The 20923-nt window shown below is 41.9% G+C and overlaps 1 protein-coding gene and 1 long non-coding RNA gene across 2 annotated transcripts in view; both read left to right on the forward strand.

Moving 5' to 3' along the window:
* The window catches only part of LOC6051490 (protein O-mannosyl-transferase Tmtc3), a 471860-nt gene that overhangs the window by 121701 nt on the left and 329236 nt on the right, over positions 1-20923 (forward strand). The window lies entirely within an intron of this gene.
* Positions 18889-19357, forward strand: LOC119766683. Its single transcript, XR_005277056.1, has 3 exons — positions 18889-18978; positions 19036-19257; positions 19309-19357. It is a non-coding gene; the product is annotated as an uncharacterized LOC119766683 (long non-coding RNA).

The following is a 20923-nucleotide window of genomic DNA, read 5'->3' on the forward strand; positions in this document are numbered from 1 at the left end:
GAAACCGAGACACGGAAGTAAAAAATACTTTTAACTAAATATAAAGTGAAGCAAGTTGTGTGCACACACAAAACTAGGTCAGTGGAGTGGTTGATAAGAGCAACAAAAAACGAGCTCCGAACTTGGGCCGGATACTGTTGCCGGCCGTGAAATGTCAGTGTTTGTCAATGTTTCAAAAAAAATTGTAACTGTTTTCATTATTTTTCTGCCCATCTCTCATTTCCCATTTTCTATTTCCCATTTTCTATTTCCCATTTCCCTTTTTCCACTTCCGATTTCCTATTTCCCATTTCTTATTTCCCATTTCCCATTTCCCATTTCCCATTTCCCATTTCCCATTTCCCATTATCTATTTCCCATTTCCCATTTTCTATTTCCCATTTCCCATTCTCCATTTCCCATTTCCCATTTCCCATTTCCTACTTCCCGTTTCTCATTTATCATGTCTCATTTCTCATTTCTCATTTCTCATTTCTCATTTCTCATTTCTCATTTCTCATTTCTCATTTCTCATTTCTCATTTCTCATTTCTCATTTCTCATTTCTCATTTCTCATTTCTCATTTCTCATTTCTCATTTCTCATTTCTCATTACTCATTTCTCGTTTCTCATTTCTCATTTCTCATTTCTCATTTCTCATTTCTCATTTCTCATTTCTCATTTCTCATTTCTCATTTCTCATTTCTCATTTCTCATTTCTCATTTCTCATTTCTCATCTCTCATCTCTCATCTCTCATCTCTCATCTCTCATCTCTCATCTCTCATCTCTCATCTCTCATCTCTCATCTCTCATCTCTCATCTCTCATCTCTCATCTCTCATCTCTCATCTTTCATCTCTAACTTCTCATGCAGTCTACCTGAAAACCACTGATTTTTTGCGTTAAACTTTCCCCGGAAAAAAGCCAGTGATGCATCCAACGCAAAATGATTTCACCGGAAGTGCGCGCGAGAAGGGAGCAAAACACCAAACGCTCTCGCTAAACAAAGAAAGCAGCCGAAAAAAAAAGCTTTTAAGGACCAAAGTTGCCGAAATAAAATTAAGACCCAAACACAATCACACTGCCTGTGAGAGGAGAGCGTGCTGCGGGTGGCGTCCCCCGGTTAAAGTTTTTTAGCGTTTGCTTCCGCAACTTTTTCTAAACTTTGTCTTTTATTTTGTTGTTGCCACGGAAAACTCGCAAGAAAAAGAGATAGAGAGCTCGTGCTGGGCCAAGAACAATAAACTTGAACTTCAGAAGCAAAGCGCTCGGTTACGCTACGTGTGAGCGTTTGGGCGGAAAGTGAGACGGGATAAAGTGTGAGCGAGAAGGAAAGTTTTTATTTTGTTTTTAAAATGTGGAACAGAAAAAAGAATGCAAGAAGTACAAACAGTGAGCGGGACGCAATGAGGGATGTTTGGTGAGCTATTTTCGCGTAAGTTTCAAGTGCTGGTGGATTGAAACGGATGGGGGAAATATTGAGGAAGTTATTTTTGGAAAATGTATGATTTTTATCGAGTGTTAGTTACTTTTAGGTTCTTATTTCTATTTTTTTTTTTTGATTTTCACATCTTGAAAAAAAAATCTAGAGTAAAAGCCAACCTAAAACGAGTATTTTCCAATACTTAAGATTGCCGTGTACCCAGAGAAGCTATTTTGCATAATCAATTTGTCCATATCTAGAGTTTTTTTTTAAAAAAAAAGGTCCTAAAAAATATGAAACACAGTAACATTTTTCAAACAAATTTGGCAGCTGTTTCTTAAAAAAATGGTATATAAAAATTCAAAAATTCTTTCAAGAATTTTTTTTAATTGATTTGATAGTGTCTTAAGAGCGAGTTTTTCACCAATGTGTAACAGGTCGTATCGAGATGCTCCGATTTGGATGAAACTTTCAGCATTTGTTTGTCTATGCATGAGATTAACTCATGCCAAATATGAGCCCTCTACGACAAAGGGAAGTGGGGTAAAACGGGCTATGAAGTTTGAGGTCGAAAAAACATAAAAAATCATAAAATTGCTCGCATTTCCGTAAAACTTCATAAATTCCAAATCTCTTAGATGCATTCGAAAGGTCTTTTAAAGTACTTCAAAATGTGCCATAGACATCCAGGATTGGTTCGACATTTCTCTTAGCTTTTGCAAATTACTGTCAAAAATTGATTTTTTTAAAACCTTAATATCTTTTTGCAACAGCCTCCAACACCCATACTCCCATAGGTCAAAAGATAGGTAATAACATGGACTATAAGCCTACGGTATTAACTTTTTGGCCAATCGCAGTTTTTCTCATAACTTTTCGATTTTTCTACAACAAACATTTTACAATGTTAGTTTTTGCCCTGTAGGCCTCCATAGCGGCACTTTTTGGTCTCAATTTTGTCATATTCGGAATCCTCGGACAATTTCACGTAAATTAGAAGTATTGGAGTTGTAAATTTGATTGGTAAAATTGCCATTTAAAATGAATTAAAATATTTTTTAACAATTTGTTGGATTAGGGGTAAAACAGGTTTTCGCCTACTTGATACAGCATTTGACGTATTGATCATAGGGTAAACAAAATCTATTTCTTTTTTCAAAAATGTTTTATTTAATTATTTTTTAAATCAAAATTACAATTCCAATACTTCTAACTTACGTGAAATTCTCCGAGAATTCCGAATATAACAAAATTGAGACCAAAAAGTGCCGCTATGGAGGCCAGCAAGGCAAAAATTAACGTTGTAAATTGTTTGTTGTAGAAAAATCGAAAAACTATGAGAAAAACTGCGATTGGCCAAAAAGTTAATACCATAGACTTATAGTCCATGAAATTGCCTATTTTTTTATCTATAGGAGTATGGGTGTTGGAGGATGTTGGAAAAAGATATTAAGGTTTTAATAATATTCATTTTTGACAGTAATTTGCAAAAGCTAAGAGAAAAAGTCAAACCAATCCTGGATTTCTATTGCACATTTTGAAGTGCTTCAAAAGACCTTCCGAATGCATCTAAGAGAGTTGGAATTGATGAAGTTTTACGGAAATGCGAGCAATTTTAAGATTTTTTATGTTTTCTTGACCTCAAACTTCAAAGCCCGTTTTACCCCACTTCCCTTTGTCGTAGAGGGCTCATATTTGGCATGAGTTCATCTCATGCATAGACAAACAAATGCTGAAAGTTTCATCCAAATCGGAGCATCTCGATACGACCTCTAGAACAAACCGAGCAATATTTACAAATACTGCCTCTTAACCGAAAAACTGATCCAAGGATTTTGTTTCTTTTTTTGCTAATTTTTAAATTACTTTTTCACTTAAAAATTGTTCACAAAAAAACTCTATTTTTATTGATTGTTTTTTAGGGGACATAAAATGCCATCTCTTCAAAAAAAACAGAAAGGGCAGAAATCTTTATTATTTTTTACCATTTAAAGCAATTTTTTGTTAACTTCTAAATCTAAAGGTTGAGAAAATGACCTACAAACCATAAAATTTTGCCCATTTGGAAGTGTTAAAAATATGTGTTTTAGCCCTTTCAAAAGGTTATTCTTCATTATATTTTTTCAAAATATTTTTTTTTATTCAACCAGACAATCCAGAAAATTTCGCATCATTTTATTTTTTTAACATTGAATATCTGACCATTAGATCCCGAGATATCGGTGACCGAAAAACAAGGGCAGATTGGGCATCACTAAGAAAATCACTGTCAAATGTTTGATTACAGCATTTGTGAATGACCCCCGTTTTATTATCTCTGCATGTCCATATCTCAGCATCCTAAGGCCAAATAAAAAATAATTCCGAATAAATGACTTCTTTGAACATACTCCGTATGGCAGCGAAAATGTTCCAACAATTTTCAAAATTACAAAATTGGAATTTGAAAAAAAAACATTTTTGTAATTTTGTTTTACATAAGTTACTAAATAACGGCTTCTAAAAAAGTAATTTAAGAGAAAATAAAGTTTTTATGAAAAGTTATTGAAATTGTCTTTGAAAAAGACATATTTTCTCAAATCTATGTATCAATTTTATTGTATGAGGTGATTTGTGACTTTGTGTTATTTTCCAAATGTAAATTTTCATTGTTACTTAATATTTTCGTTTTTTATTATGCGCTTTTTTATAATTTCCAGTTCTGTTGTTTGGTCGATACTATTTGTAAGTGATAAATTTCAATTGTTTTACTCCTCATTTTTGTTCAAGATTTTGATCATGTCCACTCATAAACACTACATTTCCATGACGAAACATAACACTTTCGCATGAAACTACCAATATCGCGGAAGGGGATCCAAATTAGAATTTACGACATCTTTTGCTTGTCCTGGGCTTTGAGTTTTCTGTTAAAGGGTGCACCCTGCAAGAATGGCTGTTTTTTTTTGTTCGACTAAGTATCTGTTATGAGGAGCACAAAGTGTCCAAAATGACATTTCCGAAATGAAAGTACTTTTGTTTATGATTCAACGCGAAAGGATTGTGGTAAGTGAAATTTTATCTCCAATGACGGGACATTGTGATGATTTTCGTCTTCTCGTTAAAAATGATATTTGATCTGAAAAAAATGATATTCAACTTTTTTAGTCAAAAAACAAAAATTTTGCAATCAACTTTCAACATTTTTAAGCTTCTTTAATTGGCATTGTGATACTCTCATGAAAAAAAAAAAGCAAACATTCTTCCACAAAACATTCTCCAACTCAGCTATCTAGTGCGGTTAAACTTGCTTTCCACAGAAAAAAAAAAAACACGAAATCCCCACAATCCCCAGACCACGCGATCAAATTCCAAGTGCTTCCGTCCACAGAGAGAGCGAGCCATCGAGCGAAAAAAATCCTCTTCCCCCCTATAGTGAAATTCCTCTCCATTGAATTTTCCCAGCTTCAGGTTTTATAGTTTCAGCTCAACGATCTTTTTTTTTTTTTTGCTGCGTTCCTCCAAACCACGATGCAGCTTCCGGGGGAAAAATCGCTTAGCTTTTGCCATGTCCTGATCGGTTCCAACGGCGCGCTTGGGTTGCTTAGAACCAGAAAAAGACACCAAACACTATCCGGGTCGGAAGCCACTGCACTGTTCACTTATGGGGAATCTTTGGCATTATTCTAAGCTTGCAAGAGAGAACCGGAAGACACTTTGAAAAAATGTAAACGAGAAATATTAAAAATTTAAATTTGTTTTCAAAGGAAGAATTACATTTTTTAAACAACAATTTTGCAACTCTTTAAAGAAATTTGATATCTGTGCTCAAATTTTAGAACTCAAAAGAAGAAGAAAAATAACGCCCCAAACTTCCGTTTTCCGCATCGCAAGAAAAACTCTGCTTCTACGAGAGAAAAGCTCGACGCTCGCGCCAGGGTGTAATATTTTTTCACGCTCTACTTAGCGGTGATTACTGCTGGCGGGGAAAAACTTGCACAACTCGACATGATGGCGAAGACGACGACAACAAGAGGATGGCAGCAGTTTTGGTTTCTTTTTGGGAAACGGAAGAGATGGGATATTTTTGGGAAGGAAATCGGATATAAATTTTGATTTTGAATAACAAGGTTTTGTGTATGGTACTTTTCGTGAAAGGAATCAATGGAGTTTAAAAAAAATCGGAAAATATGCTGAATTTGAACATATTTAAATATAGACTTTAGGCATTTTGAACTGACTTGAACCGACTTGAAACTGATTTGAACTGACTTGAATTGACTTGAACCGACTTGAAACGGAATTGAATTGACTTGAAACTATTTTGAGCTGATTTGAACTGACTAAAAACTGATTTGAATTGACTTAAACTGATTTGAACTGACTTGAAACTGCTTTGAAACTGATTTGAACTGACTTGATCTGACTTAAACTGACTTGAACTATTTTGAGTTGATTTGAACTGACTAAAAACTGATTTGAATTGACTTAAACTGACTTGAACTGACTTGAAACTGATTTGAACTGACTTGAAACTGACTTGATTTGCTTTTGTAGTACCTGGTCTTGACAATATTTGAGTTAATTAAAGATTTCAATTTCAACTTCAAATCTTGAAGATCTAGACACAACTTGAACACAAATCAAGTTCATTACCGTCAATGTTGCCCAGCGCGCAGTTCACCATTAAACTTTAACATTTCAATTTTCCACGATTTCTGACTGGTGCGGAGTGCCTCACAGCATCACTCTTGTTCTCGCTGACAGATGATGATGGCTGCTGCTGAGGCCAACGCAGCCTCACGCAATCGCAGCGCACAATCTGCGATGATTTCCAGCAGCCGTTCCTCACCAACGCCATGTGGGCTTTCCTGAAGCTTCAAGTACCAATTTGAGCTGCATGAAACGCCTGAATGTGGGCAGCAGGCGCAGGTGGAGACGCACCATCATTAGTCGTATATTTTAGCTTACCTCCTCACAACTTCCACTTCCACCCTGAAAACGTTATTAGCTACCCCGTTCATGACTCCGCTCTCTCGAAACTAGTGCCCAAAATCTAGATGTACAGATGGTAACGTTTATTATTACGACCTGCACACCCGATAAGGATCGTGCAGGCCCGGTTGAACTGGAAAAGGGGCTTGTTATTTGTAGCCCCCCGTTCTAGTCTCACCCTCAACCCCTTTTTAGTTGATTGCTACCCTCCGAACCTGGAAAGCACCCAGAATACTGAGGGGTGGTGGTGTATTATTGAATCGCATGACTGCACCCGAACAGTCTGGTGTAGGTTTTGGCCCTGATCTGTCCGCTGATCAACTATCTCTATCTCTCGTCGAAGTTCTGTGCCAGTGATTTTGTGGGGCAACGACGATGTCTGAATTTTAAAATTTTCGACAAAAAAATACAGATTTGAATTGACTTGCACTAATTTGAACCGATTTGAACTAACTTGCGCTGACTTGAACTGACTTTAACTAACTTGAGCAAACTTGAACTGTCTTGAAATGGCAAAATTGACAAAATTGACAAAATTGACAAAATTGACAAAATTGACAAAATTGACAAAATTGACAAAATTGACAAAATTGACGAAATTGACAAAATTGACAAAATTGACAAAATTGACAAAATTGACAAAATTGACAAAATTGACAAAATTTACAGAAATTTACAGAAATTGACAAAATTGACAAAATTGACAAAATTGACAAAATTGACAAAATTGACAAAATTGACAAAATTGACAAAATTGACAAAATTGACAAAATTGACAAAATTGACAAAATTGACAAATTGACAAAATTGACAAAATTGACAAAATTGACAAAATTGACAAAATTGACAAAATTGACAAAATTGACAAAATTGACAAAATTGACAAAATTGACAAAATTGACAAAATTGACAAAATTGACAAAATTGACAAAATTGACAAAATTGACAAAATTGACAAAATTGACAAAATTGACAAAATTGACAAAATTGACAAAATTGACAAAATTGACAAAATTGACAAAATTGACAAAATTGACAAAATTGACAAAATTGACAAAATTGAAAAAATTGAAAAAATTGACAAAATTGACAAAATTGACAAAATTGACAAAATTAACAAAATTGACAAAATTGACAAAATTGACAAAATTGACAAAATTGACAAAATTGACAAAATTGACAAAATTGACAAAATTGACAAATTGACAAAATTGATAAAATTTACAAAATTGAGACGAAATTGAGACAAAGTTGAGAAAAAATTAACAAAATTGACAAAATTGACAAAATTGACAGAATTGACAAAATTGACAAAATTGACAAAATTGACAAAATTGACAAAATTGACAAAATTGACAAAATTGACAAAATTGACAAAATTGACAAAATTGACAAAATTGACAAATTGACAAAATTGACAAAATTGACAAAATTGACAAAATTGACAAAATTGACAAAATTGACAAAATTGACAAAATTGACAAAATTGACAAAATTGACAAAATTGACAAAATTGACAAAATTGTCAAAATTGACAAAATTGACAAAATTGACAAAATTGACAAAATTGACAAAATTGACAAAATTTACAAAAATGACAAAATTGACAAAATTGACAAAATTGACAAAATTGACAAAATTGACAAAATTGACAAAATTGACAAAATTGACAAAATTGAAAAAATTGACAAAATTGACAAAATTGACAAAATTGACAAAATTGACAAAATTGACAAAATTGACAAAATTGACAAAATTGACAAAATTGAGACAAAATTGAGACGAAATTGAGACAAAGTTGAGACAAAATTGACAAAATTAAGACAAACTTGAGAAAAATTGAGAAAAAATTAAGACAAAATTGAGACAAAATTGAGACAAAATTGAGACAAACTTAAGACAAAATTGACAAAATTGAGACAAAATTGAGACAAAATTTAGACAAAATTGAGACAAAATTGAGACACAATTGAGACAAAATTGAGACAAAATTGAGACAAAATTGAGACAAAATTGAGACAAAATTGAGACAAAATTGAGACAAAATTGAGACAACATTGAGACAAAATTGAGACAAAATTGAGACAAAATTGAGACGAAATCGAGACAAATTTGAGACGAAATTGAGACAAATTTGAGACAAATTTGAGACAAATTTGAGACAAATTTGAGACAATTGACAAAATTGACAAAATTGACAAAATTGACAAAATTGACAAAATTGACAAAATTTACAAAATTGACAAAATTTACAAAATTGACAAAATTTACAAAATTGACAAAATTGAGACGAATTTGAGACAAAATTGAGACGAAATTGAGACAAAATTGAGACAAAATTGAAACAAAATTTAGACAAAATTGAGACAAAGTTGGGACAAAATTGAGACGACATTGGGACAAACTTCAGGCAAAATTGAGACAAAATTGAGACAAACTTGAGACAAAATTGAGACAAAATTGAGACAAAATTTAGACAAAATTGACAAAATTGAGACGAAATTGAGACAAAATTGTGACAAAATTGAGACAAAATTCAGACAAAATTGAGACAAAATTGAGATAAATTGAGACAAAACACGAACACGAAATGGAGACAAAATTAAGACAAAATTGAAAAAAAAAATGACAAAATGAAGACAAAATTGAGACAAAATTAGGACAAAATTAAGATAAAATTGAGACAAAATTGAAAACAAATTGAGACAAAATTGAGAAAAAATTGAGACAAAATTGATACCAAATTGGGACAAAATTGAGACAAAATTATAACAAAATTAAGACCAAATTGAGCCAAAATTGAGACAAAATTTAGACAAAACTGAGACAAAATTGAGACGAAATTGAGACAAAATAAAGACAAAATTGAGACAAAATTCAGACAAAATTCAGACAGAATTGAGACAAAAGTGAGACAAACTTGAGACAAAATTAAGAAAAAATTGAGATAAAATTGAGACAAAATTGAGACAAAATTGAGACAAAATTGAGACAAAATTGAGACAAAATTTAGACAAAATTTAGACAAAATTGTGACGAAGTTTAGACAAAATTGAGACAAAATTGAGACAAAATTAAGACAAAATTGAGATAAAATTGAGACAAAATTGAGTCAAAATTGAAACAAAATTGAGACAAAATTGAGACAAAATTAAGACAAAATTGCGACATAATTGGAACAAATTTAAGACAAATTTGAGGCAAAATTTACGCAAAATTGAGACAAAATTGAATCAAAATTGAGTCAAAATTTAGACAAAATTGAGACGAAATTATTGCAAAATAGAGACAAAATTTAGACAAAATTGAGACAATTTAAGACAAAATTGAGACAAAATTAAGACAAAATTGAGATAAAATTGAGACAAAATTTAGACAAAATTGAGACAAAATTGAAACAAAATAGAGACAAAATTGAGACAAAATTGCGACATAATTGGGACATAATTGGGACAAATTGAAGACAAAATTTTGACAAAATTGAGACAAAATTTAGACAAAATTGAGACAAAACTTAGACAAAATTGAGACAATTTAAGACAAAATTGAGACAAAATTAAGACAAATCTGAGACAAAATTGAGACAAATTAAGACAAAATTGAGACAAAATTGACACAACATTTAGAAAACATTGAGATACAATTGAGACAAAATTGAGACCAAATTGAGGCAAAATTGAGCCAAATTTGATACAAAATTAAAACAAAATTGAGACAAATTTGAGACAAAATTGAAACAAAATTGAGATGCAATTGATACAAAACTTAGACAAATTTAAAAAAGTGACTAAAATAAACTTGAGATCACTTGACCTGAGTAATAAAAACTTTGTACTGACTGAGACTGAATTGATCCAAATTGAAAGATTTTAAAATGACTTGAACTGGGTCGTAATTCATGACTTCACTGTTTAAGTCCTCACTGGAAGTGAAACTAATCCCATCCGCAATATTCAAAGCATTTCAAGCTGTTCCGCAAGAATCTTCCAAGAAGGACTTGCTCTGCTCTGAAATCCACAATTTTCTCCGAATCCTTCCCAACATTTTCCCCAACAAATCTCCCATCGGACGCACCTCCCGCCCTGAATTACAACCACGGGTTGCCAATCCCTTTGCAGTCGTCCGGGGACTGAATTTAGAATTACGATTGCCATCGTCCACGTGTGTGAACCCACCCCCTTCCCCAAAATCCCCAAAAGCCCGGGACAACTATCATTACGATCGGGTGAGAGATACGACCTGGAGCGGCCAAATCCCAGCGCCGTTGTTGTTGATGGCTTCCGTCTCTGAATCCATATGGTAGCCCCCTCCACGCTACCACTGGGAATAGTCCACCTTGGTCGGAAAATGCACCATTTTCCCATCCGTCTGTCAGTGAGTTTTATCTGCGATAATGATATTAGCAAAATTATAGTTTCTGTCAACCGTGAATTGGATAAAATATAATCTTCTTTCCGGGAGCCGGGGTTTGGTAGCAGGGGGGAAGGGACACTGGTCCACATTCGTGCCATGCTGACGTGCGGTGGAGGGCTTAGGAAAACCCGGAATGCGATGCCCGTCGATGAGGAATGAGATATGGATGTGGTTGCGTTGTCTGCGTTCGAAATCAGTGCACGGAAAAGGATCTGAAGTTGATTATTTTGGTTACCAATAGGTTACCAAAAGAAACTTATCCCAAATTCAATTGCATCACTTTTTTGCGGTTATTTTTTACTGATTTCAGTCCGTCAAACAGTCTTAAAGCTCTGGTTACCAGCATTTTTTGGTGGTACATGGTTACCAAATCGTTACCAAAACATTACCATTAATATTTTAGGCAAAATTTGAAATTAATCCTTTTTTCTGCTTTTATATCTCAAAAAGTTCTTCAAAAAATCAATCAGATATTTAATTAAACACTTCAGTTACCAAATGACCATGGTAACTCATCGTTACCATCATATCGTGACATACAGTGTTTCTATTTACAAAAATGTCGTCCAGTTATAACCCCAATTAAATGTTAAAATAAAGGCTTTGGTTACCAAATTTCATAAGCAAACCATGGTTACCAAAAGGTTACCAAGAAAACTTATTCTTAATTTGATTCTTTTCAGGAGACTTTTTTATTTAAAATTCAAACAAATGTTTAAAATTAAAGATAAAGACATTGGTTACCAAAATTTGTAGAAGTACTTAATAGCAGCTTAGTACTACCAATCAAGACTTAAATTTAGATGCTCTGTTTCATTTTTGTGTTCATAAAACTAATAAATTGCACAGGTAATTTTCAATTAATTTCGCAGTAACCAAGAGGTTACCAATATTTGTTGGTAGCAAAATCATGTTTTTAGATTTCTTTTATGACGATTTTCTCTACTCTTGTTACGGACGGTAACGCCGTCCCACAAGAAGCGCCGCGTACGATTGCACGAGCGCCACGACGATCGGGGAAAGAACTGCTCGGTGACAGGTCGGCCGTACGCCCGTGACGGTTTGAGAAAATCTGGAACGTCATCAAAACGAACAGCATTCAAGCAGCGAAAAGTTAATTCGATTTAGCTCTTTTCTTACATTTAAATAATCCTGTATTTAGTTTAAATTATCGTTGAATTCACTCGAGAGTTGTAAGTAGGGATTGCAATGAATTGGGGCATGAATATATCCCAAATGTATTATTTCAGCGGGCGATAAAGTCGGGATCAAAACGTTGGCAAAGTAGTTGCTGTACATTTGGAGGTTATCTAACGTGAGTTAGCACATGCGAATTATTAAGATACTAGCTAGTTAAAACTTATAACTAAGAAGAACATGCAAATTAAACTTAAAACTATTATCACAGGCTTCGCGGTGCTGGTACACAAAGGGTGTCGACTCAGTTGCCAAGACTAGAGTAGCAGACCAATGTAAGTGAATTTTTGTAACATTCTGCTCATTTCTTTAATAAATTTATTCAGCTTTTAGCGTGTCAAACTGCTGAAAAGAACTGCGTTTTCTCTCGCAACATAATCTAAAAGATTGTTGTCGATATGGCCCATGTACCGACCGCAGAGTGGGGATTTCACTGCCAGGCCTGCTTCTGGCCGGACACCACGGACATGGTGAACTGTGCCCACTGCCTAACCTGGTGGCACACTTGCTGCGCCGGCGTCGACGAGACAGTTCCTGTCGCGGAGCGCTCATTCACCTGTCCTCGCTGCCAAAACCCTTCGTTTACCGTTCCCAAAGGGAAGAAGCCATCCTCTAAGGCCAGCTCTGGAACGTCATCCACCTCCGACGCACGGGCGCGGAGGGCTCGCCTACGTCTGGAGAAACTCGAGGCCCAAAAGCTCCTCATGGAAAAGCATCTGGAGCAGGCACGTCGAGAGCAGCAGATTCGGCATGAGCAGGAGAAGTTGCAGCAGGAGGCGGAAATCGATCGCGCCAAGCTGGAGATCGAACAAACCATCCTAGAGGAAACCTTTCGGGCACGGGAGGAAGAGCTGGACGATGAGGTCGCGGATGATCGTAGCGTCGGGTCGGAGCAAAGCAGCAAAAGTAAAGTGGAACAGTGGCAAAAGCAGCAACAGTTTGCCGCTCGAACGTCAACGATGACCGAGCAAGGTGCGAACAATAACACTGCTGGTCAATACGACGAATCAGCCGGGCAGGACGTCCTGGGACGGGCTCTCCAAGGCATTTCGCTGGATCAGTCAACACTTGAAGCGGGATTGGGTGGAATGATCGACAGAACGTCGAGCACTTTGGGAACCATTTACGAGGTAGACCCGTATGATAACCCCGGGTACACCAACTGGCAACAAGCCGGCCCAAGCCACGGTAGCGCTTTGGCAGGTTCTGCTCACCTGACTCACTCAACGCCCTTTCCGTTTTCCAATTCCCTGTTGTACCAAAAGACCCTGACGGTCCGTCAAAGTCAATCTGGAATGGTCTACGGGAGTGTCAGCAGCTACCAAGTAAACAACGCGAGTGGTTTAAAGGCAAATGGGAACAATGGAACGACGACAGGATCGCCAGGAGTGAACCCGACACCTAGGCCGGAATCGTTGCCTCCGTATCCACCGCCGCCTGTTCCCCCGGTACCAAGGCCGCAGCCGCCAGAACCAACGCCACGCCCACCTGGGCCGTTCCCGCGTCCGCAAGGCCCATTCCCGCGTCCGCAAGGCCCGTTCCCGCGTCCGCAAGGTCCGTTTCCGCCGGGTTTCCAACCACGACCGCCGTTCCCGTTTCCACGTCCGCCAGTGCCAAGGATTCGCCCTCCTGGACCAACACCAGCACCCGAACCAGGACCGGTGCCGCCAAACCCACAGAGGGATCCGGAGCCAGTGCCGCCAAACCCGCAGAGGAATCCGGAGCCCGCGCCGCCAGACAACGCGCCAGAATACCAACCTGAACAGGAGCAACAACCAATTCCGCCAGTATTGGGGCCAACGCCGCAACAGCTGGCCGCCAGGCATGTAATGCCGAGAGGGTTGCCCAAGTTCAGCGGTAATCCCGAGGATTGGCCACTTTTCGTCAGCTGCTACAACAACTCAACCCAGACGTGCGGCTACTCCGATGCGGAGAACTTAGCGCGGCTGCAGGACTGTCTAGAAGGACACGCGCGGGAGATGGTGGTAGGCCGCCTCCGACTTCCGGCATCCGTTCCACATGTCCTCGCCACACTCGAAACTCTGTACGGCCGCCCGGAACTATTGATCCAGACGCTGTTGCAGAAACTTCGGTCGACTCCTGGACCGAAACCGAACCGACTAGAAACTCTTATCGCGTTCGGAATGGTGGTGCAGAGCTTGAGCGATCACTTGGAGGATACGGGACAGGATGCTCATCTAAACAATCCCACGCTGCTGTTCGAGATGGTGGAAAAGTTGCCGGACAATATGAAGCTGGACTGGTCACTTTACAAAAATCGCTTTGCGGTAGTAAACGTGCTCACTTTCGCGCAATACATGAACACCCTGGTCCGGGCCGCGACGGATGTCACGCCGTACAATGTACCGAAACCGTCGGAACACCGCGATAGGCAGGAGAAAGGCGGTAAGGAGAAACACTTCTGCGGAGCACATGCCGCAGAAAAGTGTTCCTCGCCAAAAATTCCAGCGAAGAAAGTCGAGGTCAAGCAAAACAACTCCGGGGGCCCAGCCTGCCTAGTCTGCAAAGACCCGAAGCATCGGATAAAGGATTGTCCGGAGTTCGTCAAGAAGAGTGTCGACGATCGCTGGAAAGTCATCGAACAGCACGAACTCTGTCGCTGCTGTCTCGGTGCACACGGCCGGCGGCCCTGCAAGCTGAGCAAGCGATGTGAGGAGAATGGATGCCAGCTGAAACATCACCCTCTGCTGCACTCGAAGCCGGAAAGAAAGGATGCCAAGCAGAACAAGGAAGAAGAACAGGCTTCCGGGTCCAAGGTGGCCACCAACCACCACTTCTCGGGAAAGACCACACTGTTCCGAGTCCTGCCGGTGACGCTGCACGCCAACAATCGCTCAGTTCAAGTGTACGCCTTCTTGGACGACGGGTCCGAGAGTACGCTGATTGAAGAGGAAGTAGTCAGGCAGCTGGGAGTCGAAGGCGAACATCTTCCGCTGTGTCTACAATGGACGGCGAATATGAAGAGGACGGAAGCAGAGTCACAGCGGGTCACTCTGCAGATTTCTGGTGGAAGAGGTGGTGCGAAGCACACGATTTCCGATGTGCGAACGGTCAGCAAGCTGGATCTACCGAGGCAGAGCTTACGGTATTCGACGCTAGTAGAAGCCCACCCGTACCTGAAAGGACTTCCAGTGGACGACTACGTCCGGGCTACGCCGTGCATTTTGATCGGCAACGACAACGTGCACGTCACGGCGACTTTACGGATCCGAGAAGGGAAACCGGGTGAGCCGGTCGCTGCGAAGACTCGTTTGGGCTGGACGATCTACGGAACAAATCCGGACCGACCAGAAAAGCTTGTCCGCACCTTCAACATCTGCGAATGCCACAGTGAAGACCCCCTACACGATCTCGTGGCACGTTTCTTTTCCATCGAGAGCCTGGGAATCACTGCAGTGCCGTGTCCGGAGTCAGAGGAAGTGCAGCGCGCGAACCGAATCCTGCAAGAGACCACAACACGAGTTGGACAGCGTTTCGAGACGGGTCTCCTCTGGAAGTTCGACCACTTCGAGTTCCCGGACAGCTACGGGATGGCCGTACGGAGACTTCAGTGCCTCGAGCGGCGCATTCGAAGCGACCCGGTGATCGGCGAGAGCGTGCTGCGTCAAATAAACGAGTACCAAGAAAAGGGGTACATCCACAAGGCCACGGAAGACGAGCTTAAGGAAGCTGACCCGCGGCGCGTGTGGTATCTCCCTCTCGGAGTCGCGCTCAACCCAAAGAAGCCATCGAAGGTGCGTATCTTTTGCGACGCCGCTGCCAAGGTCGACGGGATATCGTTAAACACCATGCTCCTGAAGGGTCCGGATCTTCTAACCACCCTGCCGGCTGTCCTTTTGGCTTCCGGGAGCGGCAGATCGCCCTGTGTGCTGATATCAAGGAGATGTTCCACCAGGTGCAGATCCGGAAGGAAGATCGCCACGCGCAGCGACTGCTTTGGCGCGAGAACTCCTCGCTGGAACCAGACATCCTCTTGATGGATGTAGCCACATTTGGTTCGACGTGCTCGCCCTGTTCCGCACAGTTCGTCAAGAACCTAAACGCCGCAGAGCACGCCGAGAAGTTCCCAGCCGCCGCCGAAGCCATCCAGCGTAAACACTATGTGGACGACTATCTCGACAGCGCGGACAACGAAGAGGAAGCGGTGAAATTAGCTCTGGAGGTCAAACACGTCCACTCCTTGGGCGGGTTCCACCTGCGGAACTGGTTGTCCAACTCCGAAGCGGTTCTAGCACGGGTCGGGGATAACGATTCGGCCTCGGAGAAGAATCTGCAGCTGGACAAGGGAAGCACGACGGAGCGCGTGCTCGGCCTTTATTGGAAGCAACAGCAGGATGTGTTTACGTTCTCCTCCGCTCTGGACACGCACGGTGGGCACCCGACGAAGCGACAATCGTTGAGTACGGTTATGAGCACGTTCGATCCGCTGGGATTCTTGGCTCACTTCACCGTGCGCGGTAAGATCTTGATCCAAGCCCTGTGGAGAGCGAAAACGCAATGGGACCAACGGATTCCAGACAAGATGTGCGTGCGTTGGACGCAGTGGACCGACCAGTTTAAGTTTCTGGAACAGATCCGGATTCCGCGCTGCTACTTTCCACGGCGCTCGGTCAAGGACATCAAGACGCTGCAGCTGCACATTTTCGTGGACGCAAGCGAGGATGCCTTCTCCTGCGTGGCGTACTTCCGAGCGGAGTTCGAGGGCGGTATCGAGGTGGCGCTGGTCGGCGGGAAATCCAAAGTGGCACCCCTCAAGGCCCTCTCCATACCCAGATTGGAGTTGATGGCCGCGGTGATTGGCGTACGGCTGATGAACACGATTATCTTCGGACATTCCCTGCGGATCGACAAGACCATCTTCTGGTGCGACTCCAAGACAGTGCTCGCATGGATCAACTCGGATCATCGCAACTATCGGCAGTTCGTGGCATGCCGGGTCGGTGAAATCATGTCCAAGACGATGCCGCATCAGTGGCGCTGGATTCCCTCGAAGGAGAATGTGGCGGACGACGCCACGAAATGGGGGAAAAGCTTCTGTCTGTCTCCCGACAGTAGATGGTTCAAAGGCCCATGGTTTCTCTACCACCCAGAAGACCAATGGCCGGTGGACATCACGCCAAGCCTGCAAGAACCGACCGAGGAGCTGCGAGCCTGCCTAGTGCACCGGGAAGCCGTTGCCACGCACAACGTCGATTGGGATCGCTTCTCGCAGTGGGTTCGTCTCTTGCGCACGCTCGCTCGCGTGCATCGGTTTGCTGGGAACCTGCGACGCAAGCTGAAGAAGGAGCAGCTACTGAGCGGACCATTGCGACAGGAAGAATTAGCAGCGGCGGAGAACACGATCTGGCGCTGGGTGCAAAGCGATGCGTTTCCAGACGAGGTTGCAACACTCGCCGCAGCACGTGCTGATCCGGAAAAGCGGTTCAATCTGGAATCCACGAGCAAGATTCGAAAGTTATCGCCATTTATGGATGACGCCGGCGTGGTGCGCATGGAGAGCAGAATTGTTGCGGTCGATTTCGTGCCGTTCGACACTCGGTACCCCATCATCATGCCAAAGGACCACACGGCGACGAAGCTGCTGGTCGACTGGTACCACCGGAAGTATCTGCACGGAAACTGCGAAACGGTGGTAAACGAGCTGAGACAACGATTTCACGTGCCGAATTTGCGGACGGCTGCCCGCAAAGCGAAGAACGACTGCCTGCTGTGCCAGTTGAAAGCGAAGGTTCCGGTCGTCCCGCGGATGGCTCCACTACCTGCTGCCAGGCTGAAGGCGTTCGAGCGCCCTTTTTCGTACGTGGGCGTCGATTACTTCGGACCTGTTGCGGTGCGGGTGAACCGCACCACCGCTAAAAGATGGGTGGCGCTGTTCACATGTCTGACAACGCGCGCCGTGCACCTGGAGGTCGTCCACTCGCTCTCCGCCGAGTCGTGCAAGATGTCCTTTCGACGGTTGATCGCCAGAAGAGGCGCGCCTGTGGAGATCTACAGCGATCGTGGCACGAACTTCGTCGGATCCAGCAACGAATTGCAGAAGGAGATGAAAGTCGTCGAGGAGAAGCTCGCCGAAACCTTCACCAACGCAACCACGAAGTGGGTGTTCAACCCGCCTGCCTCCCCTCACATGGGAGGCGCGTGGGAGAGACTGGTGCGTTCGGTGAAAACGGCTCTGGCAGCAATGAACACAGCGAGGCTGCCCAACGAAGAGACGCTGGCGACGCTGGTGGCAGAAGCTGAAAGCATCGTGAATTCCCGGCCGCTGACGTGGATCCCGCTGGAAGCTGAACATCAGGAAGCGCTAACACCAAACCATTTCCTGCTACTGAGCACGAGCGGTGTGGTGCAGACGCAGAAAACGTTGGCCGACTCCAAGGACGCTTGCCGTAACCAATGGAACCTGATGCGGGTGATGATCGACCAGTTTTGGCGCAGATGGGTTCGGGAGTACCTGCCGGACCTGACGCGGCGAACCAAATGGCACGAAGAAGTGGTTCCAATCCGAGCTGGTGATTTAGTGATCATCGTGGAAGACACCGTGCGGAATGGTTGGATCCGGGGACGGGTGGCGGAAGTGGTCGTGGGCCGCGACGGTCGAGTTCGTCAGGCTGTAGTACAGACATCAACGGGACTGCTGCGACGGCCGATCGCGAAGCTGGCGAGATTAGATGTGGAGAAGGGTGAGGCAGATCCGGTGATCCCGGAAGTACCTCACGGGTCGGGGAATGTTACGGACGGTAACGCCGTCCCACAAGAAGCGCCGCGTACGATTGCACGAGCGCCACGACGATCGGGGAAAGAACTGCTCGGTGACAGGTCGGCCGTACGCCCGTGACGGTTTGAGAAAATCTGGAACGTCATCAAAACGAACAGCATTCAAGCAGCGAAAAGTTAATTCGATTTAGCTCTTTTCTTACATTTAAATAATCCTGTATTTAGTTTAAATTATCGTTGAATTCACTCGAGAGTTGTAAGTAGGGATTGCAATGAATTGGGGCATGAATATATCCCAAATGTATTATTTCAGCGGGCGATAAAGTCGGGATCAAAACGTTGGCAAAGTAGTTGCTGTACATTTGGAGGTTATCTAACGTGAGTTAGCACATGCGAATTATTAAGATACTAGCTAGTTAAAACTTATAACTAAGAAGAACATGCAAATTAAACTTAAAACTATTATCACAGGCTTCGCGGTGCTGGTACACAAAGGGTGTCGACTCAGTTGCCAAGACTAGAGTAGCAGACCAATGTAAGTGAATTTTTGTAACATTCTGCTCATTTCTTTAATAAATTTATTCAGCTTTTAGCGTGTCAAACTGCTGAAAAGAACTGCGTTTTCTCTCGCAACAACTCTCAAACAGAACTTCCAGTGCACACTCCACCCTCACTGCTACCAACTGCCATGACATGTGTGTGCAAGAGTTGTGCAATCGAGCTGGCCGGCTCGTCTGGAATGCCAACGCCACCACCAGGGACAACCCCAACCACATTCATCATCATTTTCACCGGTCGGTGTTGCAGCAAGAACCAGCAGCTCGTCATTCCGTCAGTCCACCACACCACTGGAACGTGCGCCGGATGTGCCTGTTTCACAAAACGAACCTTGGGACGAGCAAAAAAAATCATCCTGCGAAAAGCCGACGACGCGGCTCTGCAACAGGATGAAATTTCAGTAAATTTAATTAAATTAATGGAAACAGATGCGAGATGCGACCGAATGTGAAATTTTGAAATTAGAGCTAAGCTGCAAATTTAATTCGGAGCCCGATTCAGTGCGTCGAGATTAAGTGGTTTCTGTGGGGCTGCGGGGGGGAAATTGGGCTTCTTCCGGAGGCCCACGGATGAGCGATTCGAGATTTGGGTAGTTTTGGGCGGACCACGAGTTGAGGAGGCTGATTTGGAGAAGCATGGATTTGCGAATGGCTGGGAGAGGTAACAGCTGTGAAATGGGTCTACTCGGTTGATGAAAATCTTCCGGTTGGGAGGTTTTCAATTGTTGAATTTTCATTTGAGATGATTGGTGAAAAGTGGATGATGGAAACGGTTCTGAAAATCTCTGGGATTACTGTTTAAAGTAAAGTGAGATGACTTTTGATAAATTGTTTTCATTATAAGAACACTACTTTTGACACTCGCTACCAATCGTTACCAATTACAAAAAATGTTTAAGCAAACACAAAACTTCTAGAACTATGAGATCACTTGCTACCAAATGGTTACCAATCCTGGAACTATTCTGCTAAATGTTCTCCATGAACCTCAGTTATTTTTGTTTTTTTAATATAATACTGGCCTTAGAATATTTTTAAAGTTTCTACAGAATTTATTTAATTTTAATTTTCTTCATCAATATTTTTAGTATATTTTTGAACTTAATGGGTTTTCCATGTTTTTTTATTGGTAACCATTTAGTTGTTTCATGATGATTTCACAACTCAGTTGGAAAAACATGTCATCGCAATACATTATTACATCATTACATTATTAGTATTTATCAACTTTAGTTTACTTTAAGTTATGGAAGTGGACCTTTAACCTTGGTAGCTAATGGTAACGATTTAAGTTGGCGTTATCTTCAATGTCATAAAGATACTTGCAAAACAAAAGTGCATGAATCCGAAAACAGACTGTTTTGGTTGCCATGAAAACCTTTAAAGTTAGCCGGGACCGTGGTGTAGGGGTAAGCGTGATTGCCTCTCACCCAGTCGGCCTGGGTTCGATCCCAGACGGTCCCGGTGGCATTTTTCGAGACGAGATTTGTCTGATCACGCCTTCCGTCGGACGGGGAAGTAAATGTTGGCCCCGGTCTAACCTAGAGAGTTAGGTCGATAGCTCAGTCCAGGTGTAGGAGTCGTCTCCCTGGGTCCTGCCTCGGTGGATTCGCTGGTAGGCAGTTGGACTCACAATCCAAAGGT

The sequence above is a fragment of the Culex quinquefasciatus genome, chromosome 2 (assembly GCF_015732765.1).
Source record: "Culex quinquefasciatus strain JHB chromosome 2, VPISU_Cqui_1.0_pri_paternal, whole genome shotgun sequence".
NCBI lineage: Eukaryota > Metazoa > Arthropoda > Insecta > Diptera > Culicidae > Culex > Culex quinquefasciatus.